Source organism: Metopolophium dirhodum, chromosome 8 (assembly GCF_019925205.1).
Source record: "Metopolophium dirhodum isolate CAU chromosome 8, ASM1992520v1, whole genome shotgun sequence".
NCBI lineage: Eukaryota > Metazoa > Arthropoda > Insecta > Hemiptera > Aphididae > Metopolophium > Metopolophium dirhodum.
In genome coordinates, this window is record NC_083567.1 from 2,489,119 (window position 1) to 2,504,950 (window position 15,832).

At 33.5% G+C, this 15,832-nt stretch overlaps 1 protein-coding gene across 5 annotated transcripts in view; it reads right to left on the bottom strand.

The window, feature by feature from the left end:
- Positions 1 to 6,405, bottom strand: part of LOC132950291 (protein Gawky) — a 33,949-nt gene extending 27,544 nt beyond the window's left edge. For 2 of the 5 annotated variants that reach the window (XM_061021671.1, XM_061021672.1), the window contains exon 1: positions 6,131 to 6,404. The gene's annotated coding sequence lies outside the window, so the exon portion shown is untranslated. Of the gene's footprint in view, positions 1 to 6,130 lie in introns of all 5 variants that reach the window. The other 3 variants (XM_061021673.1, XM_061021675.1, XM_061021669.1) reach the window with 2 other exon arrangements.
- Between the last annotated feature and the right edge of the window lie 9,427 nt (positions 6,406 to 15,832).

Consider the following 15,832-nt stretch of genomic DNA (forward strand, 5'->3'; position numbering starts at 1 on the left):
AATAAAAATTGATCCGGGACGCGTACACAACGCGCGCGAGAAAACGCCAAACTCGTGCGCGCCACACTCGCTCTGTATAATTTACAATAATATTGTACGGTAGACGGCAGGCACGGTACGACATGGCTCGATAACCCTGGGGTGGCGGTGGCGTGTGTGTGTGCAATTTACAGTATTATATTATTATATACTACAGCAGTAGCTTGTATGACGTGAAAAAATAAATTATTATAATATACACCCCGAAACACGAGATCAAAGTTCCCGAACAGACATCGTGTATCGTTGTTATGATATTATTGTTATTATTGTTGTTGTTGTTGTTGCTGTTGTTGTTATGAACGGTATCCGTTACTTGCGATCGCGGCCCTCGTGTCAGAGCGCGCAATTAGAAAGTACCCAAGCACCTATATATCCACTTTTGTTGTAAGAGCGCATACAATGTACCATGTATACAGATAAATGTACGATGGCGGAATGTAAGACCTACGCCGACGATACGGCGGTCACACTGTAGCCAACGGATACAATAATTATGGCGTGAATGCGCGATGATGTTTCAATTTGTGTTTCTTTTCTATAGTTCCCTTTCGCTACGCTTTAAACGCGCAAGCAACGGGACTTTCCCCTCCGACGAGGACGGCGACGACGCCGCGGCCGCTTCTGCGTCCGTTACAGTTAGATAGGTTTATTATGCACAGATTTACGTTTTTTCGCTACCGAGACATCCGAAAAAGATAATAACCGATGGAAATCAGTCAATGCGCTCCCCCCCCCCCCCCACCCGAAAAGCCGAGACCGTCACGTGCGTTACGCGGCGGACTGTTCCTACCATTATTATAGTTTTGTTACGCGAAAAGGCGGAAAACAACAATCCAAAGATGAAAAAAAAATAGTAATGCAGAAAATCGTTCGGCAACGACGACGGCGGGGTCGTTGACATTTGACCGCTGCGTGCGACGTGAAAGTCGTCGTCGGGGCCGGGAAACGCAGAATATCGTTACGTATTTTTTTTTTGGGGCCAATCGGACAACCCTACAAGACTCCCGCCACCAACAATGTCAACCCCGTTTCACCTCCCCCCCACCACTCCGCCAACCCAACGATGAACTTTTAAAGAAAATGTTTTAACTAAATAAATAAACATATTATTATAATTTAATATAATATTATATCTACGAAATATTATGATTTATGATATAAAACATTATAATGAACCGAGATTATTGATTTTATAAAAATTGGAACTGGTAGTTGGTACCAACACCACGCGGGCGGCGGGTACACAAACGCATTACAATAATAATAGTAATAATAATAATAATAATAATAATGATAAAATAATAATATAAAAATAAACACGCGCAAGACATGGTCGAGAGCCAGCAGCAGCTGCTGCCGCTGGGCTAGTCGCATGCAGAAGGGGTCACGATGGGAGGGGAGCGGCTGAGCCGATGTGTTTTCGTGCGCGGCCAATGGATCGTGAAAAAAAAAATAAAAACCAAAGCCGCGCCGCCGCCGTTGCGTGGTATGCCGACGACGGTTGGCCACACTGCGGTGCGACCGAACGAACGTATCTCGTAAAATACGGTGCAGCGGCAGCTTCCGACCGCACTGGCGGCGCGGGACCGGGGACACGCTCAGAACGACAAAATACGCTTCGGGCACGACCAAGGTTGCTCCTAATTCCTATGCTCGTAACCGTCGTCGTTCTCAGGGTCTGATCTAGCCTGCATGGATAGACAACGTTAACTGCGTAATTTTCGTCAATAGGATTTTTTTTTTTTTTTATTAATTTTTTCTACCACCTCCTTCCACACGACGCGGCCATTATGTATTATTATAATAATAATAATAATATTCCCTTCTCTCGGCATAATAATAATAATATTATGGTCTCTGCGAAATGTACACGTTTTGCAATATAATAATAATAATAATAATGTTATCGTTATCATTACACAATACCCTTCGTTGTCACCCGATACACGAAAACTAAAGTATGCATTACACTACGATTGACGAATAGCAACGGTGACCGGCAAAATGTAAACAACGGCGGCGGCGGCGGCTCGGACGATCCGCAATTTTGAAAGTACGGGCCACGACCGACATGCGCAGAAAAACGATTCGACAACAAAATCAAAGCGCCTACGCGAGACATACAACCTTGACTGAGAGAAGTTTTTTTTTTCATCTTTCAAAAACAAGTTATCGCCGGTTGAACATTTATAAAGATCGTAACAAGAATCAAAAATCTAGCTACATTTAAATATTATTAAATATTTATCTATCCACACGATTCCCAGTTCTGTTCGAGAAATATTTTCATTTTGAAAGTTTGTGTAGACATTCGAAAAACCTGTAGTTTTTAATTGTTATCTTTCTATCGCGTTCGAATCAAAAATAATAAACTAAAAACGCTGTTTCTAGTTGATTAAAAATAGAATTTGTAATTTTATAATCGTGGCTTAGTTGGATTTTGATATTTTAAGATAGCACACAACAGATAGAAATTTGACCAACGTAAAATATATATTCCTCTACATAACTGTACAAACATTTGTTACAAAAAATCTACCAACAGTCGAAATAAAAATGATAGCACAAATAGATATACGTACAACATTTCAACAACTATGTTTTTATCAACATTATTACACAAAACAAATGAGAACATGTTGCGAAATAGCTGCTGTTGTCATGTTAATTATTGTTAAGAATAGTTTTAGTTGTTTATTTGTATTTTTATACGAGAACCAAAGACAAATGTTTTTTTCAAACAATTCGAGTTATAATGATATACCAATTTAATATTATATTCATTTGACATTCCGTTTCCTCCAGGATTACAGTATTTTGACTGAAAATGCGCATCGAACAATTTTATTTTACTTGAAAATTTAATTAACAATCAACAAAGCAAATCATTAATGTGTTTTCGAGATAGATCAGTAACAAATTGTTATTATTTTGCTTTAAGTTACGAAAGAATTTAGAGTGCATGGCTTACAGGCGTCTCTACCTATAATATGTTTTAACTTTTAATTTACATAAACACGTTAATACCACGCGAAACACGATTGTGTTATTATTTAATATTTATCAACATCATAAAATAATTCTGACGAGTGATAAGTCACGTGAAGCGAAGAGATACTCGATTTCGTATTATGATTTTAAGAGTACCACAGAATTATTAAACCCTGCCAACTTAATGAGGACATTAACTCCTCATAAGTAGTGAAACGTACCTCTAATAAATACATTCTGTCTGTACATTATTAATAGTGATAAAAAAAAAAAAATAGACGGTAAAAATATTTAATTTATTAAGTAAGCAATAGATTATACGAAAACATGAATGGTTCATCAAAATTGTGTTGTTATTTGTTTATAACAGGAATGTTTAATTATTATTTCATTTTATGATTTTTTTTCCATTTTATTTGAATGAACAAAATAAAGAAAGGAGGAAGTTAAGGTACAAATAAAAGTAGCAATAACAGACATCAATAGGAAATGAATGTTTTGGTTGAGCGCGTATAATTATTTACGAAGACCTAATAGTGATTTTCATTTGCATGTTATCTATTATTTCTAAAATTGCTTTTCGAGGGCAAACAAGAATCGTTCAATTCGTAAAAACCATTTTATTATTATTTGTCTATATATTATTATGTTATTTAACGATTGACGTACAAAATAAATTAATACAATTTGTTCCATTAAAAGATATTTTATCGAAATATTTTCAAATAAAACTATTTTGACAGCAAACCATTTAATCAGATTAATGTGTTGTGCTCGTACACCACAATGACAATTTATAAAAAAAATAAGCACTATAATAATAATAAATACATTTATAACAATTTTAGGTTTACTTCATAACTATTCCTAAAAAATTGATTGATTTAAATCCATGATTAATAAATAAGTGGGAATTTTTTTTTCATCGCAAGTTAAACTTATTGATAATAATTATAAACATAAATATTATCTACGTGAACAAATCATAAAATAAACGCGTAGGTAGTATTACTAATTAAGTGTATTCAGAATTGAAACTTAAATTGTTTTAATTTAATTTAAACAAGATTAAATAGTTGAATATAACATACCTAATAAATCATAATCAATATGAAGCAAACCTATGGATATCATTTTTATTATATCAATGGAACATTGCATGACCTTATTGAAACTATACCAACTATGTTTGCAAATTTGTATTTATTACACATGAATAACACTTACATTAATCGTAGAACGAACTTCTGTTTATTATGAAATTTGCAGATCTTCTTACAATACAAAACAGGTTATAGGATATATTCCACAAACAAACGATTTAATAATTTTATAAGGTATGACGACGTGTGAAAATGATTGTAGAATCTATGAGTCAAAATTGTAAAACCGTGTTGTTTCTTAACTTAAAATCAACGAGAAATTATTGATAATTAAAATCAGTGTAGTCGAAAAGAAACAACTCTAGCTGTCACTATAAAATATATTCTAATGTCTAATGACCTTAGATACGACGGGAAACGAAAAACCAGAGACAGTATAGCAACAATATTCATAGACTAATATTATTATCATCCATCTTACGTACACCTCGCGCCGTATGGTTCCGATAAAACAAACTATAAAGATAACGTGGTACCATTCGAAGGTTTCACTCCTGTTATCACTATAATAATTATGTTAAATGTTTTGAGAACTAATTATAATTATCAAGGTACATATTATTAATAATATTACGGCTACCTAAATAATAATAATATAACAAGTAATTTAAATACTTGTTATGATAAAACACCACCACACATTATTTATTAATCGTGACTGGCAGCTAGTGTGCCAACTATATAGGTACATATCGTATCGTTAATTTTTTAATGTGCACATATAAATCGATTCGTTATTATCAAGCAATGAGATTTTACGAACCGAAATAGCGTCTGTCTCTGCACCAATTATTATTAATATCATTATAGTTAAAAAGAAAAACCACAACAACGATCTTCAGACTGCGGGTTAAACGAACTCGTGAACGTGTTCTATTTTCAAAGATATCGATAACGCAAAATAGTAATGGTTTAATTCTGTACCTACGACCAAAAATAATGATGATAACGACCACCAAGTCTACCGCCCGACTATGGGAAAACTAGCAGAGGGAAATGTGTGTTGTTGTGGGAAAACGCGAAACAATAGCGAAAACGCGACGAAGACAATAATGCTTTGGGCGCACGAAAACCATTGTGAAAAACCGTTTTTAACGTTCTTTGTCGAATGCAATCATTCATTCATTTTATATTTTACCGGACACCCTGTTTTAGCAATTTTTTTTTCTCAGCTCGTTTAGTTAGGAGGTATATTATGCTGATAACGATGGTGAAGTCAGAAGAATTTTGGATGTCGGATTATCGTTGTCGATGCTGCGAGACAAACCAATGTATAAAATAGATTTATCGATCGGTTTTCAAAACTAAAACAAACGACATAACAAATTATAGGCGATGATTATCACTGTTATCGTAATATCATATCGATGTGTGTGCCGTCGAGGTAACTCGTTAGAGGTGGAAAACGTTTTTTTTTTTTTTTTTTCATTTTTTATGAGAAGGGTCGTAGTAAAATCGACATAATTTGACCTTTAAGTTATTTTTATTATAGGTAGTGCGTATTTCTGATAACGATTGTTCCCGCACACACGCGCGAGCGCGCGACGGTTTAATTCCAATTTCCAGCCGTAGGTAAATAGAGGGCACGCACACGCAAGCACGCACGCACACGCACGCATGATACGTAATTAACGGATTCGACGATAATCTATCGGCGCCAAAAAAGTATTTTAACCGTCGGGGGCTCGAAGCGGATACGACATGTCGACATCGTATTGTTATTTAAACCTTAACACTACGAAATTGTTGTTAATCATCGTTGTCGTCGTCGTTGTTGTTGTTGTTGTGGTTGTGGTTGTTGTTGTTGTTGTGGTCGTCGTCGTCATTATCGTCACATCTGGTGTTTGGGGGGGAAACGCGGGCCTTACTTAGACGACCAAAACAGGCGTAAACAAACTGGGATAAATAAAAATCGGAAAACGTAAAAAACTTACCTTTTGTGTGTGTGTGTGATGCAGACGACAAAATATTGTGTTGTATGCGATCCGATTGAATGGTATCACGGGAATTGGTGTACAGCGACGCCCGTGAGTGCCGCGGTCGTCGTTTCAATCGGTCGACACGCTAATCCAACGCGAAAACGTCAACACTCGCGAATCGCATCCGAACGAGACAGAGCAGACGCCATTTTTGTTTGTGATTATAGAAATGGGACAAGACAACGAAAGTATGCGGCGGTACCGCGCGCGCATCCGTCCGGTCGGTGCTGCTCCTGCTCGACGACCGCTCGCGAGTGCGCAAAACGACGCGCATGGAAGAACAAACCGACGCCCGCGCTCCCGTCGCCGTTTCGTCCATGACGGCTCGCGTACCGCCGCCGACGGAATTATCGGTGTATGGTGTAATCATCGGGCTATAATGGTTTAAGCCCTGACTATAGTGACTATACGGTGTGTAACCGTCATTCACTCGTTCCCTACAAATTACCACATATTAATTATTATTAATGTTTATTATACTCTTGTCACATAGCAGCTGTAGTATACATTATAGAACGGCAATGATAAAATATACATCATCATAATAATTATGATTATTATTAATTTTTGTTATTTTGATAATAATAATGAGGATTATTTGCAACTGCACAAATTTAATTGCATAATATAAACTCCAAAACGTTAACTATATTTTAATGTAGCTGGGTGCTACAATTGTAAACAGTAAACTATTCCCGATTTTAGTTTTTAAGTGATGACTTGAGTCATGAGTTATTAGTTAAGAGCATAGATTTTAGATAAGCCGAGTGAGTATAGTCATACTTACTATAAGTCTATTATCTGTATGACTGAATACGCGTCTCGTGGGGATATTTAGATGTTATCTTACTTGTTGGATTATCGCAAATAATAAATGGAAATAAAAAAAAAACAAAATACGTCATAAACTCATAAATAGTTGTTAGAAATGAAATGGATGTTGGGAGACGATGACAATCGCCACCTTGTATAGTAGTTGTACTATATAGTAAATACAATAGGTACTAGCCAGTAGTCACCAGGCACCCTTAAGCTATTATAACGTATAAGTAAACAAAAACATCTAAAACAGGTGCTCAGCACACAGACTATCAACAATCAACTTATCTGTAATAAGTTATTTTTAATACCTTAAAGATTATCTTTTATTAGGCATTCACTTGGATTTTTTACAAGCGTTGTTGCTAATGGGCCTAATACGTAACATAGTGATTTATTGATATTTTATATATTTCTCAAGATCACATTTTATATTTCTTCCTACACTAAACAATAAAGCCTGCAGGGCTGCTGCGGTTGTGAATATATTATAATATTACAGCAAAAATGTGCTTTAACTAGTTAAAAAGTTCAAGTCAAGTTATGAGTTAATTATTTTCACTTTTTAATTTAACAATACCGCCAATACCTAGTTAAAGAATCCTTCGTAACAAAAATTAGATGAATGGTTATTTAAAAATAATATATTTAGTTACATCACGTTCAAATGAGCGTGCATATTATAATATATTCTCTATATTATAACTACAGTAGGTACCTACTTGAAACAGTTGAAACTAGTTAATTACTCATTTTTTTTATTTAAATAATATATTATAATACAAGATGGATTTTTACAAAATATTTACATACCTAGTTAACTATAGTTATTATTAATGAAAAACTTAAGTTGCATAATCATTAATCATTATAATAGTTGTGACTCAAGAGGTATTACAAAATTCAAAAATATTAATAAATAATAATATTAACTTTTTCTTAACTATGTTAATAGTTAATATTTTTCTCCATATTTACAATAAACTTTTGGAGTTAAACACGTCCTCCCTATACACTGTTAATCAACTATATTGACTTATTACTTATACTTAGTTGATGATTTATTTCATAAAATGTAAATTATAACTTATAGGCAGTATAAAGTGTGCATTGTGCACTAGTAGATACCCACGACTGTATAGGTATTATATAGTTTCAGTCATACGTAGGTACTTAAACGAGTGCTGGCTAAGCTATGCGTCTAGCCCGTTCTATACAGAGTACCTATTAAAGTTTTCGTCAGCGCGGCTGTTTTTCCCAACAGAAACGAGCAAAACCTGCAACTGATAATATTAATATAATTATGTGTGTGACGATATTTCATAGATAAAAATTATATTAATTTGGTTGTTCGTACTATGATTGTATGTCGTCGATTACTATTGGTAGGTATTTTATCTCTTTTATACTATAAATTATAATACACACAATATTATACGTACCTATACTTTTATGGCTGTATAATATTATTGTTATCTCAGCCGTCTACTATACGGTCTGTCGCGGCCGTTGTCTTGTATTGCTCTCTGCACTTGTACGTTGTTTAATTAGCTGTATAGGTACTTGAGCTTTCCAGGTGTTGATTATTTTACTAAATAAATATGAGTAGTGAACAGTTTTTTTTTTATAAAAACCAATTATACAGGCAGATAATCTGCAGAAACGGTGTCTGTAAATTGTAATAGATAAATTTAGGATTGGATCCTATTTAATTGTATGCATTTTTCAAACTCTATTTACGTTGTAGGTATAACATATAGGTACTAACACTACCACGGATGCTTCAAGAGTAGCCTGTATAGATTCAAGCGATCAGAGGACAGCTGTCAGCTACTGTGTTTATTGTATGGACCCCGACGACACGGCCGAACCACGCTCTTCGCATGTCCCAGGTGGCTCGACGATCGAACCCGTCAGTCTGAAATTCTCAGACGACCTCCGACCGCGGCTGACGTCGAAGAGATCCTCTGTAGGCCATCGTCTGACGCAATGACAGAAGATGCAGCTATAAGGATCCGACTGATGGAGCAAGTAGCAATCACCCGACAAGAACTGATCAGAATGTTTGAATCCATCCTGGCTACAAAGGAGCAGGACGAGAGAGAAGATCAAGCCAACAACCTGGCACAGCTAAACAGGATGAGGAGAGCACCCGGATGAGGGGGTTCACAACCCGCTCCGTTCGGGAAACACGATGGAGGTCGCAATCGAACTTCGCAACCGCATATTATTTGTTGTCAAATAAACGATGGCGGCGTCGCGGCAGTAATGCGAAAGCAAATTCCCGCGGCGCAGTCAGTTATAAACTGTAAAAAAAAAAAAGTACTAACACTACCTATATTGTTTTTGTATTTATAGGAAATTAATGAAATTACGGCTGAAAAATTCAATTAAAAACTATCGCAATTGAAAATTTGTAATGTATTTTAGGTTTCACTTAGGTATCTGGCCACCTGGGCGTTGATACATAATGTTCTATGAATAATATACGTCTAAAACTTTCGTTTACCCAAACAAAAACAGATTTGTTTATGCATGCTAAACTCAGATATTATAGGATCCACAAATCATTCGACAAACGCAAAATAGAGTAAAATTGTTTCAACATCATTGTCTATTGATTAATAATTAATAAAATATATTCAATAACATATAAGTAAAATTGAAAAATTATAATTCATTTATTATAATATTTTAAACGTTACGTACGTATGTAATGTCTACAATATATACATACAGTAGGTATTTACTATTTAGTAATAAGTAGGCATTCGTTCAATATTACAATATCAAATGCGCCTTGGTTCGTCAGAAACGAAACCCTTCACACAGTCTTCAAACTTCCCACAGTTAAAATCTACATACAAAATCTCTCTACCAATTTTTTGGCCAACCAAACCACGCCAAAAGTGTTCAATACTATAAACTGAGTGACAAGTCTACTTTCCGTCGGCTCAAACGTAGACGTCCCCATGATGTCCTCACAAAAATATTAATTTTAAAGAAAATACTATAGGCTATAGGTACCTATATCATTATCCTTATTATTCTCTAATGTATGTACCATTTTATACATCAATGTACATTTTAATTTTTCTAAATAATTGTATGTATTATCAATTGTAAAGTCGCTAAAAAAAAAAAAAAAAACTGTAATCAAAAAGGTAGATGACTTTGTAAGGAATACTTTATAAATAAAAATAAAAAATAAAAAGTAATAACTAATAACAAAAATGTTGCAGTTAAAGTCTGAAAATAAATTCTGTCGACTTTTATTTTATCAAGCAAGTAGTGACAATAATTATAAATTATAATTATCTACCGGAAAAAAGTTTAATCATAAATATTGTTACTCGTACGAATTACAACCATACCTTTATTATCTACGGTTTTATCATGTACACCATGATTTAATTTACGTTATTGTATTCGTGAATCTATAATAGGATTTGGTCGACGTTTGTATAACATAATATTATAATCACGGACGACGGAATATCTAATCCGCAGCAAAAATGTAAGTAATGCGCTATGCACTATGCATTCTACAAACGCAGTAGGTACACATATTTATATCTAATATAGTATTACCTAACTATTGGGATAATCGACTAAAATATAATGTTATATATAATGACTAATAATTGTGCGATATATTTATATGTATGAATTTATACTTGGATGACAAATATTAGTATAATGAGTGGGACAATAGGCAATAATGTATTATATATTTATATAGGTAGTTATTTTAATATGCTGACAAATTTATTCAAGTAAATATTTCGATATTTTACAAGAAATAATTCGTTTGATTGCATACAGTATGCGTATAGTTGTGTCTTGTGTGTTATATAAGATATATAATAGTAAGTACTACTATAGTATAGGCATATTATTATAGCTAGCTGCCCAGCTGCAGTGTAGCCTATTTAGGGCATGGGTAAATCGTAAATACTATATATATAATACAGCGATGTACGCACTACAATACGGTGTCCCACGAAGATTCACTAAATCAAAACGGTACTATAAAATCGAGTCTGCATTACCCCACCACTTTAAATTGATAAATCCTCGCGAGGCAACCCTATAGCAATTAATTTCAACAAACGTATTAACATATACATATTGACCTAGTTTTGAGTTAATAATAATTCAGTGAACTTTCATTTAGCGAATATTTTTTTTTTTAATATTTTCTGACAACAATAATCGTTGTTTACCTTCAAAATGTAGGTAAATTAATATAATAATATATATTATTTTATATTAGGTATGTTTAATTGATGCAACATATAGGTAATACACAAACATAATCCTAAAACATATCATGTGAGGCATATTGTACGAGTGACTTGCTCATTATAGCGTTATTTATAATAATTTTAAACTTATAAGTTATACCTCACAAAATAATTATCAAAGAGATTTTAATTATTAAATAGTGATTTCTATATTACTATATAAGCAGGCTAGGTAAGTATATGCTATTATTAAGTATAAATATATAATGCTAAAAAAATGTAGGTACATAATGTATAAAACACCATACATTTAATTTAGTATTACCTATATACATTTTTTAACTATCAGTAAAATATGTAGACATTACACAAATACCAACAATATTTTTACAATAATATTTAATATCAACGACGATTACCTAATCTATTTTATATTATTTCGTTAATCTATTTTCGAAGATACTGTTTATAACTTGATAGTATTTAATTTTACAGAACATAAAACAACTATACTTTTCATATTGCATAATATCAAGACATAAAAAAACAACAGAGTTAAGTATAGTCTAAAAGTTTGTGTACATTATACGCGTACATATTAATAAATGGGTAACTTGCCAGATTCTTAAAATAAATAAAACAATATTGTTGAAACTTGAAACATAACATACTATACTATTTAGTATTTAGTTACAAATAAACAGTCAAAAAGTGAAAAAAATCACGTGATTTATACTTTATGTGCTCTCGATGGTATAATATTACCTAAAATATAGCCATATTGTGGGTATAACGGTTATCCAATATCTACATATTATTATATACGTATAGTTTATACAGTGGAGGATTTTTAAAATTTTTCTTGGGGAGGGGTCTTAAAAAATAATATGTATTTCAAATGTATTATTATTTTTATATGGATAAAAAATCAAAACTGGTTGAAAGTCATAATACATCGTAACTTATAACTTAAAAAGATAAAATTGATATAAATTGTGTTGGTTTCAAAATTACCTATCTGACGAAATGTATTTCAAATGTAGCCCCATTTATACCACATCTATGGTTAATCGAATTTCATAGCTATCCATATTATGATTATTATGTAAAACAGCTATAAAACTTCTGCCAAAAAAACCAAATACCAATGAAAAAAAAACAAAAATCTATATACAGTGGTGTAGTGGAGGGTACACGCAGGTACACGGCATATACCTCCAAGTTTTATATTTATGTGTGTACCCTTAACGAAAATCGTGGTACACAGGTACACGGACCATGAACAAGATGTATTAACGTTACAAAGTAAATAATTATGTTAAATTATTTAAGGATCACGAGTTTAAATATTATAAAGCATACTTTATGAGGTACTATTGTATATTATTTATATAACTTACAAATATACAATATAGTAGATACTTGTTTAATATGCTATCTACCCTATGTATTTTATCTACCATAATTCTATGTTGGGTTAATATGCTATCTACAAATGAAAATAGTTTCACCAAATTTGTGGTAGTCACTGGTATAGTACTGAATAATGGGGGGTGTGAGGGGCATGGCACCTCATGTTATTTTTTACAATGATTAAGGCGTATACCCATAAACATTTTTAGGACTACATCACTGTCTATACTGTAATATATATTATTATCAAATATAATCCTATATCCATTTGTATAAACACCCATGCAATTCTTTTTGGTTTTATATTGATTATTAATTCATTATGTACAATTTTAACCGATTTTCATTTTTTGTTGTTTGTGAAAAATTCAAAATTATTGATAGTTGATTTTAGGGTTCTGTGCAGTAAGACGGGACCCTATTACTAAGGCTCCGCTGTCGGTCTGTCATCATGAACCATGAAAGTTAAAAAGTTGAAATTTTCACAGATTATGTATTTCTATTGCCGCTATAACTATAAATACACCTGACACTTTAAGGCCCGTTTCACAGCATGTGTATCAATATATCGTACTCACTTTTTTCTATTTATATAGTTCAAATTTTTTAAGTTTTTAAGTCCGTACGCGTTTGCGGCACGATGGTGCGTGTGGCTTCAATCAGGGACTGGAACCGAAACCTTTATTTTAATAAATAAAGTACCGGAACTGAACAGGAATTTTTAAGCTACATAGGTTCTTGTAGGTTCAAAATTATTTTATTTATCATAATTTAGTGTAAAAACTAAATACGCGCGATCACGAGTTTTGAAATATTTCTCATATTATTAATTAAACTCGAATTCCGGATACCGAATTAGGTATTTTAAATTATTATACTTTTCGGTACCCAAGTTACCTGGAACCGATACCTTTATTTTTTTATATAAAAAACCAGAACCGAATTTTGTTTTTGGAGAACCAGTACCGGAACCGATACCGATAAATTTAAATGGTCCTAGTTCCTGGCTTCAAGCCGTCGCGCCAGCGAGTACAAATCTAAATAATATGTAAATAAAAAAACTGGCGTATGATATGGCTGCGAAACGGGCCAGTAGCGCTACAGTACGGAGCGTTTTACCTTCTCCTACTTGTCCGTTTTGTTTTTCTGTGTCGTTGAAAAATCATGACCAAAAATTAAAAAGCCAGTGGAGGGTTACTAAATTGGTATTGCTTAAAATTAATACACGCACGACATGCCATTGCATGCGAAATAACTTTTCGCGGTACACTTATGGGAATCGTCGTGTTTAATAGGCCTTTGAAATTAAATATAGTAGTACACGACAATGTGAATACAATTAAAATTAAAAGATAACATTTAATTTTTTTTTTTTCTTGTTATTCCGTCGCCAAATTCTCTATTTGTACAGCTCGCGGTTTTAGGCCTTGTTCCTATAGTCCTATATTGTAGATATTAATATTATATTTTAATATACGAGTTTACATACTTGACTGTGCCACTGTGACAGAAATGCGCATTTTTTCCATTTGATGAAATTTGTTAATACCAGGACAAATGATCACTTACTCTCATCAATATGAACACTTAGAAGTAGAACCTCAAATGAGAATTGACAAAATTGTTGCATCATGCAGGGTCGCAGAGATCGGGCCACTGGGGTACTTTTCCCGAAAATATACTGCCTAATCACAATTTTATTATTGGTTACCGCCACATTTGCTTTTCCATGAGATGCACACAAATGGAAAGAAAATTATCTATTACGTCCACGCAACAAGTGAAAAGGAGGGAATTTACATTTTGTTTGAAAAATTATAATATGAATTTCACGTATAGGTATCAATATCACTTCATTTTCATTAAAAATACAATAAACATTACGGCATTACGCCGATTGAAAAATAGCGAATTCCCAATATTTTTAATTTTGACAAATTATGATGGCAAATTACGAGTTTATTGGCCACGGCTATTGGCGATAGAAAGTGATAAGGTGTTACGGGCACGCTGCGTATCATTTATATATTCTTACTTATTTCTCCAATGGCTCGTTACAAGTCCACCCACCGTCGGCCTAAAAATTGATAACCTTCCTATCGCCAATACAGTCAATTCACGAAAGGTAAGAACGAATGAAACCATCGTAAACTTGAATACCTTGTGAACTAACGAAAAATTAACGTATTTTAATCCCTTCGACGTAACGAGTTTTCACAATTTTGGGGCCATTACAAATTTAGTGCATATCGAGTAAAGACTAATAAATACGTAGCTTGCTATTATGAAATTTTTCTGGCCGTTATTATGCAATAATATTATGTTCTAGTATACAACGTTTCCCAAACTAAATTCCTCCGCGGGACTACCTTTAGAGTATTGGGGAAACAGATTAACTAAAAACACGCTCTGATGGAAACAATTTGCACCTTCCATTCGGGGTGTATAGATCATAGATAATAAAGATATGGATAGGCCACAGCTATGTTAAATATACTTGAGGCCGCGTTCCCGGAGGGGAGGCAATTGAGGCTCCTTTATCCATAGCCGTGATTGATAGTCGATATTCGATATAGGTATACTTTATATTTTGGCCTCAATTGTTCCCCTCGAAGACCGCTGATAAGACCATTATGGCCTATCCATATCTTTATTATCTATGGTATTGATATAGTTTTATATTGGTTATTTTACTTTTTATAATAAATTAATTTTGGTATCCAAACAATATACGCTTTTGTAGATAACTGTATACGTTGGTAAGTTCAATTTCTACTAAAATTATCAAATACACTTCACTTTAAGGAAAATATAATATGCGAAATGTCGGGAAAATACATACAATTTCCCGACTCCACGTAGGGGGGAACCCGCCTAACCATCAGTATGATAGGCGTGGACAGCCGCGCTCCCAGTGTTATTCGTCTTTCCAATAGCCGATGTAGAGGAGATAATATCTTCTCTACATCGTGGAGTATAGTAAAAATTATTGTGGACCCCCCCCCCCCCCCCCCGTAATAAAAATAACCTAACCTAACAATATTAAGTAATAATAATTCACGGACCCCAGTTTGGAAAACGCTGCACTAGTACATTATCTAGGGTTGGAAAAAAACACGTTATTTTTAAAGATTGTTTTTTTATTTGTTTTTCATATTTCAATGAAGCCCTATAAATT